A 293-nucleotide genomic window follows, 5' to 3' on the forward strand; every position below is an offset into this window, starting at 1 on the left:
GACTTCCTCCGTCTCTCCCTCCACTGGGGGAACAGGGGGAACAACATTTGTTAACTGTTCCAGAACCTTACTCTGGTCCTGGGGACAGTCTTTCTTGATATGACCAGGCAAGCTACTTACCACACAGCCACTCCTGTGCCTATAAGTCCACGAAGTCTGGGTACATGGAGTAAATAAAATCATAGCATAAACAATTAAATATAAGAAACAATAATTTCTTAAAGTATGTGTTAATCCCCATGTACCCAGACTTTGTGGACACCCTGTATATCTGTGTGTGTCTTTGAGTTTGT

General features: G+C 42.7%; 1 protein-coding gene and 1 long non-coding RNA gene across 2 annotated transcripts in view; one reads left to right on the forward strand and one right to left on the reverse strand.

Annotated features, from left to right (window-relative positions):
* Positions 1–293, forward strand: part of LOC128250934 (uncharacterized) — a 257,822-nt gene that overhangs the window by 69,904 nt on the left and 187,625 nt on the right. The window lies entirely within an intron of this gene.
* Positions 1–293, reverse strand: part of LOC106877476 (uncharacterized) — a 78,943-nt gene that overhangs the window by 12,071 nt on the left and 66,579 nt on the right. The window lies entirely within an intron of this gene.

Source organism: Octopus bimaculoides, chromosome 26 (assembly GCF_001194135.2).
Source record: "Octopus bimaculoides isolate UCB-OBI-ISO-001 chromosome 26, ASM119413v2, whole genome shotgun sequence".
In the NCBI taxonomy this organism is placed as follows: Eukaryota; Metazoa; Mollusca; class Cephalopoda; order Octopoda; family Octopodidae; genus Octopus; species Octopus bimaculoides.